A 9377-nucleotide genomic window follows, 5' to 3' on the forward strand; every position below is an offset into this window, starting at 1 on the left:
TTGCCGTCCTGTCGCGGAGGCATAGTTTGTGTTGTGTTCGCGTCGCCAGTGACCCCCCACCCCCATTGGATTACTTATGCCTTGATCACCTTGATCTCGCTTCCCATGCTGTATTGTGCCGCACCCACGGTCTCCTGTACAATGGGTGTGGCGTGCCAGGGCTCCTACCTCAGACGTCCCCCCTTCCCATCTGGCTCCAAGCAGCCTTATCTCCACACTCGGTCACAAGAATATAATACTGGGTGTAACGAGGATATAACGCCTATGTCTGAGCGTTCGCTCTGCTGTGAGAAGGTGCAGGACAGAGGGCTTCGTTGAATTCATGGTTGCAGCTGTTGCAGTCTTTTATTTCATTTCTGGGTTTCCGTAGGCAATGTCATCTAGGTATGTTGCTTAATGCTTTTTTTATCTTTGCCTCGTAGAACTAATTTTTTTTCCTGTTTTCATAACACGTTTTTGAAGCTTACTCCGTGGCTCGTGCAAGAGTCAAAGCGAGAAGAAGGTTTAAACCTGCAGAAAATTCATGACCTATAACCGCGTATCTGCAGCGTACGCCCATCTCGTCTTTTCTTCTGGCAACCAAGTTGCTTTTTACATGCGTTTACTTTTGAGTGTGCATATATGCTTTTGTAAGCCGTAGAATGTTTGCTTAAGATGCATCAACTTTCAGCCCGTATTATGTTTTTCTTGTCTCACTTTTCACGGCACCTGGCCTAGCGACAACATGTCGTTACTGCTGTTGCAGGTTTTGCCATGAATTTTCGTGAACGCTACATCGGTCTGCAGTCCGGACGAGGCACCGCTTTTCTTTACGCCTTATCAAGAGTTTGGGATTGATGGCATCCGGCTCGTGGATCGTCTTTCGTCGACGACAGTGACGTCATCAGTGGACCGGCTACAAAAGGAGCCACGCAGCGAGGGAGGCTTCAGAGGGCACGGCACCTGGCCTAGCGACAACATGTCTAAGCGGACGATACTGCTGTTGCAGGTTTTGCCATGGATTTTCGTGAACGCTACATCGGTCTGCAGTCCGGACGAGGCACCGCTTTTCTTTACGCCTTATCAAGAGTTTGGGATTGATGGCATCCGGCTCGTGGATCGTCTTTCGTCGACGACAGTGACGTCATCAGTGGACCGGCTACAAAAGGAGCCACGCAGCGAGGGAGGCTTCAGAGGGCATGGCACCTGGTCTAGCGACAACATGTCTAAGTGGACGTTACTGCTGTTGCAGGTTCGTTATTTGCCTAATGCTACTACTTTTAGAAGCGATAACCGCTTTTTGTTAGCCCTGCCGTGCCCTCGCAGCTACCTGAATTTTTTGGTTGACTCTTGGTCTATGGTGTTGACACTGTTGGTTTCAGGAGATGTTGAAGAAAATCCTGGGCCCAAAACCGCAGAAATGTTGCAATAATCATTGATAATCAGGCTTCATCAGATGCTAAAATGCATGCATTAAGAGCTAAAATGACCGAAATGAAAGAGAAATGCGAAAAAATGACCGCTACACTTACCGTGATTGCAGAATTGAACAAGCGAGTACAAAGCCTAGAATCCCTTGTTCGTCATCAGGCGGATAAGTTGGTAGAATATGAAAATAGAAGCCGATCCAATAACCTCTTGGTTTTTGGTATCGATGAGGACAAGGGTGAATCAGACAGCGACCTGAAAAAGCTGTTAATGAGAATGTATTCAAAGGAACCTTGGGAGTACAAGTGAACTCGATCGACAAAATTCATCGTATTGGCAAGAAAAAAGACGGTAGTAATCGGCCGGTAATCATGCATTTTTATGATTCGCGGGAAAAACAGTCTGTGATGCAAAACTGCGGCAAGCTGAAAGGCAGCTCGATAAGCATAAGTCAAGACTACGCTAAGGAAACTGCAGAAGTACGAAAAAAACTATGGCAAAGCAGTGAAAAGGAACGAGCAAACGGCAACAAGGTAAAACTGGTACATGACAAGCTTAAGATCAACAATCATATCTACGTCTGGGATCGTGAAAGAAATGAACGGTGTCTGTTCCGTACGGAGCAAGATAAGGTTCTTCGATTCAAAAAGAGGGGGAAAAACTGCTAGCCAGGCATTGATTCAGTTGAAAACTTCAGAGAAGGCTTCTGACACGGATAGCTATTCTTCTCGATCATAGCTCAGAATTCTACTTGTAAACGCCCGCAGTATCGCAAATAAAGTAAGTGATTTAGAGTATCTTCTAATTTCTCAAAACCCTGATGTATTGATGTTGACTGAGACATGGTTACATAGTGCAATTATTGACAGTAGTATTTTTCCTTCTGACTACAAGGTATTTAGATGCGACAGGGATTCTAGAGGTGGTGGCGTGGCTATACTTGTGAAAAGCACTATAAACGCAGTCGCTCTTGATTGCAGTCTCCCTGAAACGGTTTGGTGCAAGATCAGCTGTGCAGACATGTGGTACATATTAGGGACTGTGTATAGACCACCAGCCACTCCGCCAGAATTTTTGGATAGCTTGAATGAATTCCTTAGCTCCCATGTAAATGAAAACACAAGACTAATAATGGCTGGTGACTTTAATTTGCCGCATATTGATTGGGAAAGTCTATCAGCGGGTAATGTAGAAATAAGGAGCGCCAATAAAATGATGCAGATTATGTTTTCACATAACCTTAACCAAATAGTTAAAGACTTCACAAGAGTTACACCAAAGTCCCAGTCATTGTTGGACTTGGTTTTCATATCCGGTTGAATACCTGACTATACTGTATCAGTTGAAAATGGCTTATCGGATCATAAGATGGTTTGCTTGAATGTACCGCTGCACACAAGAATCTGTAAGCAAGCATATGTCGTGATGCATGTTAAGGATTATGACCGTGCGAATGACACGTCTATCCTAGACGTTTTGGAAGAACAGTTTAATGAATTTGAAATAGCATTCAACCGCGAAAGTGTAGAACTATGGAACCGTCTTAAAGGGATAATCAAATACTGCATAGATCATTTTGTACCCACACGTATAAAGAAATCAAAGCAAAGAAATCCATGTATAACTAGGCACATCATACACCTTAAGCGTAAGATAAAAAGACTAAAGAAGAAAAAAAGCAGGGCAATAGAACTTTCAATAACCAAACAAATGTTAAAATCTGCTTTGCTGGAGTCGAAGAAAACGTTCTTCAATAAAACGCTTACAAACTTCCTCAAATGCTCGCCACAAAAGTTTTGGCGATACTTCACAGATAGAAAGAATGCAATAGAACAGATAGTGGATGGCGACGTAGTCGTGACAGAAAAAAAAGATATTGCAAACGTACTTAATCATTTCTTCCAATCAGTTTTTACCAAGGATAGATGTGATGCAGACGATGATCCTTTAGACTGTGCAATACAATACCCAATGGAAGACCTAGGCATTAAAAGGGAGGGCGTGTTCCAGCATTTGCTTACGTTGGACGCAAAAAAATCGTGTGGCCCAGATGAAATACCGTCGGCATTTCTTCAACGGTATGCTGAATGGATGTCGTATTATTTGCAGCTTTTATTTAAAAAATCTTTGCGAGATCATTCAGTACCTCAGGACTGGCGCGCTGCCACCGTCATTCCGATATTTAAAGGTGGCAATAGGCTATGTGCAAACAATTATAGACCAGTCTCGCTGACTTCTGTGTGCTGTAAAGTCCTAGAGCATGCAATAGCAAAACATATTCTGTATTTTTTAGACAAAAACGATTTATTATGCCCAGTTCAGCACGTTTTCCGATCTGGCCTTTCGACTGTGACACAGTTAATCGAAACTGTACATGACCTTTGTAAAGCTATAGATGAATGCCAACAGATAGATATTGTGTGTATAGACTTTGCGAAGGCATTTGATAAAGTTATACATCATAAATTACTTTCCAAATTGAGAAGCCTAGAAATTAGTGAAACTATAGTATTGTGGATTCAGGCATATTTAATGAATCGTTACCAAAAGGTTAGAATCGGTAACAGTGAGTCGGGGAAGTGTGCAGTTGTGTCAGGAGTGCCGCAGGGGTCTGTTTTAGGCCTGCTATTGTTTTTATTGTATATTAATGATATTCCTTCTAACGTTGTTCCGCCCGTAAAAATTAAACTGTTTGCCGATGACTGCTTAATTTACTCACGTGTAGCCTGCGCTGAAGATCAGACTGAACTAAATAGATGCCTACAATCATTAAATTCGTGGTGCCAAAGTTGCGGCATGGTAATTAACTTCAAAAAATCCACATACACTCACGTAAGTAAAAAACAGAACCTTATCAGATTTTAATATAATATAGAAGAAATTGCCTTGGTCGAGGTACAGAGTTTCCGATACTTAGGGGTGACAGTGACGCAAAATCTAGACTGGAGTTTTCACATTGATAATGTCTATTCAAGAGCTTACCAAAAGCTCTGCTTTCTTAGGAGAAAACTACCAGATGCGACTAAAGAAATTAAATTGGTCGCCTATAAAACGTTTATACGACCAGTTCTGGAATATGCGAATGCTGTGTGGAGCCCACACCAAAAATGCTTAAACAAGAAGGCGGAAAGAATTCAGCGCATTTCAGCACGTTTTATATGCTCCAAGTATCGCCGTACTGACTCGGTTACAGAGATGATGCAGCAAAGTGAACTGGAAACGCTGGAAATTAGAAGGATAAAACATCGACTCAAACTTTTTTTCCAGATAATGCAAGGAGCATTAAAAATAAAGAACATTATGTGAAAGCGCCTCTAAAACGTGGTTCCCGAAAAAATCACAGCAGGGTACTACAACCTATTAACGCACGTACGGATGTATACCGGTATTCCTTTTTTCCTGATGTTATCGAATTATGGAACAAACTGCCAAGTGATGTTGTGGAGAGTGCGAACGTGCAACAATTTGAGCTAGGTGTCGATATGTTTTTGAGAAATGGAGTACAAAGTTTGAATTCTGATTCGTGATTGCTTATTGAAGTGCTTATGAAATGTATTTGTTTTTGTCCCCTCCCTGTAACGACCCTCATGAAGGGTTAACAGTATGACCAAATAAATAAATAAATAAAATATCTGTAAAGCTAGAGAAAGAAGTGGCCATTATTATATGCTGCTGCCGCAGTGCTATATAGATTACACATTAAATGGTGCATACATATGCGTCTTCCATTTGTATTCATTTAAATCCAAAAAGCAGGCGACAGCTTGATGCCCGGGCACCGCAACTAAATATTCGTAACCATTTCGATCCGGTGTATATATCCGTCTGGAAGACGCCAAAGGCGGGCCAGTTAGTCCCGACATTCGTGTAAAATTTGTGGCCCAACCGTCTGCCGCAGAGTGCTCCGGATGGTGTCATATGGTTTAATATATGGTGCAGCATAACCTTACTAGTTACGTTAGAGCCTAGCTCGCGGCAGGGATTCGAAACGGCGACCTATGTACCCGCAATCCCACGTCGTAACCACAGCACGTGAGAAGTGTGATACCCGCTTCGCTCAAAGCGGAACTGCAACGCCTGAGGACGTCAGTGCACGGAAAGAGAGTAGTCTGAAAAGAGCTAACGTTGTGCTCTGCAGTGAAATGACAGAACAGGGCAACCTGTCTGGCACTGCGGTCCTCAATTTCAAACATTTTTTTCGAGACTAAAACAAAAAGACCTCAATCAAAATTACAATAAAAGGAGCTATTACAGGAATAGTATTTTGTATTTTTGCAGTGAGCACCTATGAACAATATTTTCATCTAAACACGCAACACAATGCACATTTTTTCAACCTTTGCATTTTTTTCTGAATATATATTCAGGTCGATTTCAGTGTAAACACTTTTCCAGGTAGTACATGTTATGGGCGAGCCAGTGAAACGTTTTATATTGGTCATGAATATTGTGTGAACTTTTTTAAAAAGTTCCAGAATGGGGCGTTTCGAGCTAAAAGAAGTCCCAAAAATAAAAAATCTCGTGCAGGCAATGTCTTGACAAGATATAAAACAATACAACACACATATATTGTAACATGCAAAGTGAAAGAGAACCACCAGAACAGAGACGAAAAACTGCGGCGGTCCCTAAGTGGTCTGAGCACTTGAGCGAGAGGCAACCAACTTCTGCCTCTACTAATGCATGCGCTACTACTGCTTCTACAATTGCGTGTACCACTGCTTCCTTTTCTGCAGCATCGACATGATGCGGCTAGAAGGTAAAAGTCGGGGAAAGGCTAGGACACAGCTGCAGTGAACCGTAGTTAAGTCAGGTAGCCTGTCGTTGTAAGGCTTGACGCGAGCAATGCGCAAGACTTCAGGACGGTGCGATCCGCGCTATGAGCAAGTTGCTGGTGCGGGAGCAACTGCATATGTCGCATAACTGATGTGGTGCACTACTTCGTAAGGGCCTAAGTATTTGAGCAGCAACTTTTCAGAAAGCCTGCGGCGATGAACAGGTGTCCAAACCCACACAAAGTCACCGGGAGCGTAACTGACAAATCAATCAATCAATCAATCAATAATTTTATTTCTTCCTCACAAAAAGATTAGGGGAGGACGAGGAGGGCTCGAAGAAAAAGTGGAAGTTTCCACTTTCGTCTGAGGTGGCGTCTGAGGTGGTACCTAGCAGCATCAGTCTAATGTTGATGGTTAATTCGCAGGCGTGCCAGTTAGCGCGCTTCCTCACCACGCTGAACGAAGGTGTCTATGTCGAGGTTCACGCCGGAGGCACAGTCGAGGTCAATAGGCAGCGGAGCGGTCACCTGCCGACCGAAGGCTAGCTGAAAGGGGACCAGTTGGGTTGTCTCCTGCAGGGCGGTGTTGTACGCAAACGTTACGTACGGCAGAATGGTGTCCCAAGTTCGATGCTCGGCGGCAACATACGTTGAAAGCATGTCGGCTAGTGTGCCGTTGAGTCGCTCTACCAACCTGTTTGTCGGCGGGTGATACGCCGAATCACGTCGATGGCTGGTGTGCGTCAGAGTGATCACGGACTGGGTTAAACGGGCTGTGAAAGCAGTCCCCGGTCAATAACAACACCGGTGGGGGCTCCATGATGCAAGACAATGTTGTGGACGAAGAACTGCGCCACTTCAGCAGTAGTGTCTTTCATAAGGAACGTGGTCTAATCGTACCGTGTCAGGTAGTCGGGCGCGATGCCTATAAAACGCTTTCCAGATGAAGACTTTGGAAAAGGACCGAAGAGGTCCATGTCCACTTCGAGAAGTGGGGTCTTCGGTGGATCGACGGGGTGAAAAAATCCAGCTGGTTTCAATGGAGGAGACTTCCGACGTTGGCAGTCACGGCATGTTTTTACGTAAGCCCACACCGATGGGAGTAACCTGGGCCAATAATACTTTTGTCTCACCCGCGCCAGTGTACGGCTCACTCCAGGTGGCCGGCGGATGGTGCATCATGACTTGGCACTCAAGATCTCAGGCCGCAACTGTGATGGTACGACAAGCAGGAGCACTTCTTTGTTGTTAGCGAAGTTACGCTTGTAGAGAATACCAGATCGTAAACTGAAGGTGTGGAGCCCATGAAGAAAAGCACGTGGAATACGAGCGTTGATGCCTTCGAGGTAATCGATGGGCAGCGCGAACGCCCTGTGAAGCTGTGCCATTTGGGTAGTACTAATGCACCCAGGAAAGGAAAATCATCGGCAATTTCATCAGTGTCTATTGTGATAGGCATACGCGACAAACAGTCCGCATATGATGCTTATAGCTTGACTCATAGACGACTGTTAAGTCGTATTCTTGTAAGTGTAAGCGCTATCTAATCGCTCTGAGGGGTCTTTGTGGCTCGCCAGGCAGCATAAGGAGTGGTGGTCGCGCGTAGAGACGCGGTCGGAAGTTGCTGATGCCCCATACCACTGCAACACATTCCTTCTCCATCGTAGAAGAATTGGTAATGGAGCGCTAAGTGAAACTGGCATAACTGATGACTCGTTCTGCACTGTCTTGCCACTGGATCAGTACCGCACCAAGGCCAATATTTCTGGCACCGGTGTGGACGTCCGTGGCAACGTGTTCATCGAAATAGCCGGGTATCTGAGTACTTCGTAGACGGCTGCAAAGTTCGACAAATGCAGCCTCTTAATGCAGGAGAAGCTTTGATCAAATTAATTAGGAGTAATATTCGTTTTTATGCTTTCTTATGGCAGCAGTGACTTTATTTCGCGCAACGTTGTAATTCTTTCTATAGTACTCTTTGGTATTATTATGTGTAAGCTTACTATGCAAGAAATCTTTTTCATTAGAGAGAAGATCGTTTTGGTCATCCACCGAGAAGTGGGGGTGCTATACTTTTTGGAATGTGCTTCAGTTGAGTGAGAAATCGCATTCTTTATAGTCTCGCTAAGCGCATCATATTGAAAGTTTGTCTTCAAGGACTGATGGCTCTAAATTAACCTCCTGCAGACGCTTTTATCTTGGTTCTTCCCTCTGTTCGTCCTTGTCTACACTGGTGCCCTCAGGGTCCCCCAAAAAAGCTGTTGCCCAGCGAACTATCCTGCCCTAACCCTCTTGCCAGTGGCACATTTGTAGTGAATGCCATCCTGCGCAAAAGCGTGAGAGCTGGCCTCGTGCACGTCCCTGTTAACTTCCATTTACCCGTATCCAAGTTGTAGACTCATTAACCTAATTACAGAGTTAGCCTCAACGACCCTCCTGTCCATCCCACTAGACTGCGTCTGGACCTCTGGGATTGTGCATACGGTCCCATGAACCCTCTCATATGCCCCTTAAAGCCTACGCATCTCCACTTCTGTTTCTCAATGTTCTTGTTCCTCCCCTTCAGCACATCGTAGACTAGCATGGATAATATAAGGTTTTCATTATCCATGTTGTCTCCTACCACTTCCGGGGCTTTGACCATTGCACCTACCATGCACTTCCCTGGCTGGGCATCCACCTGTCTGCCTTCATTCTCATTAAAATGCCCTCCTCAACTCTGGCTATGTTTTAGTCATCAACGGCCAGCGCCTTTTTGAGCTCTAACCATTTGCCTGCGACATTTAGCAATGACGCCGCCTATGGGTGCGCTAGGCGACGAACTGCACTGGTCCCTGGCTGTTCTAGTCGTCACTAAGCCTAGCCGGTTTCGATGCAGCAACTGAGGGCGCTTCCGAATAGGCACCTGACATCGGGGTATGCTGTTATTCTTGTCACAGCGTTACTGTGAACCCAGTCTCATAGTAAAATAAAGATCTGCTCGATTTCCGCGACGCCTTCAGGAGAGCAGCTAGCCTCACTGGAGCGGCAGCAAAGTGGCTGTGGGAAGGAATTTGGTTGTATCGCAGTTCTCACTTCTACCAGCAACTCAATATTTGCCAACAATCCTAAAAATTGATTTATTTTTGACACTCCTCTACCCCAAGGCTTGGTATAAAGGAGAACAAACAACACTAGCGAATTTTTCTGACGC

Source organism: Amblyomma americanum, chromosome 8, assembly GCF_052857255.1.
Source record: "Amblyomma americanum isolate KBUSLIRL-KWMA chromosome 8, ASM5285725v1, whole genome shotgun sequence".
NCBI lineage: Eukaryota > Metazoa > Arthropoda > Arachnida > Ixodida > Ixodidae > Amblyomma > Amblyomma americanum.